The sequence below is a fragment of the Halyomorpha halys genome, unplaced genomic scaffold (assembly GCF_000696795.3).
Source record: "Halyomorpha halys isolate HHAL.00 unplaced genomic scaffold, Hhal_1.1 Scaffold862.1, whole genome shotgun sequence".
In the NCBI taxonomy this organism is placed as follows: Eukaryota; Metazoa; Arthropoda; class Insecta; order Hemiptera; family Pentatomidae; genus Halyomorpha; species Halyomorpha halys.
The window spans coordinates 213,730-213,974 of NW_027115572.1; positions in this window are offsets into that span (position 1 = coordinate 213,730).

Sequence of the window (245 nt, forward strand, 5' to 3'; positions counted from 1 at the left end):
GATCCTGGTGGTGATTCTGTATCAGACTCTGGTGGTGATTGTGTATCAGACTCTGGTGGTGATTGTGTACCAGACTCTGGTGGTGATTGTGTATTTGATCCTGGTGGTGATTGTGTATTTGATCCGGGTGGTGATTCTGTATTATATCCTGGTGGTGATTCTGTATTAGACCCGGGTGGTGATTCTGTATTGGATCCTGGTGGTGATTCTGTATTAGATCCTGGTGGTGATTCTGTATTAGATCC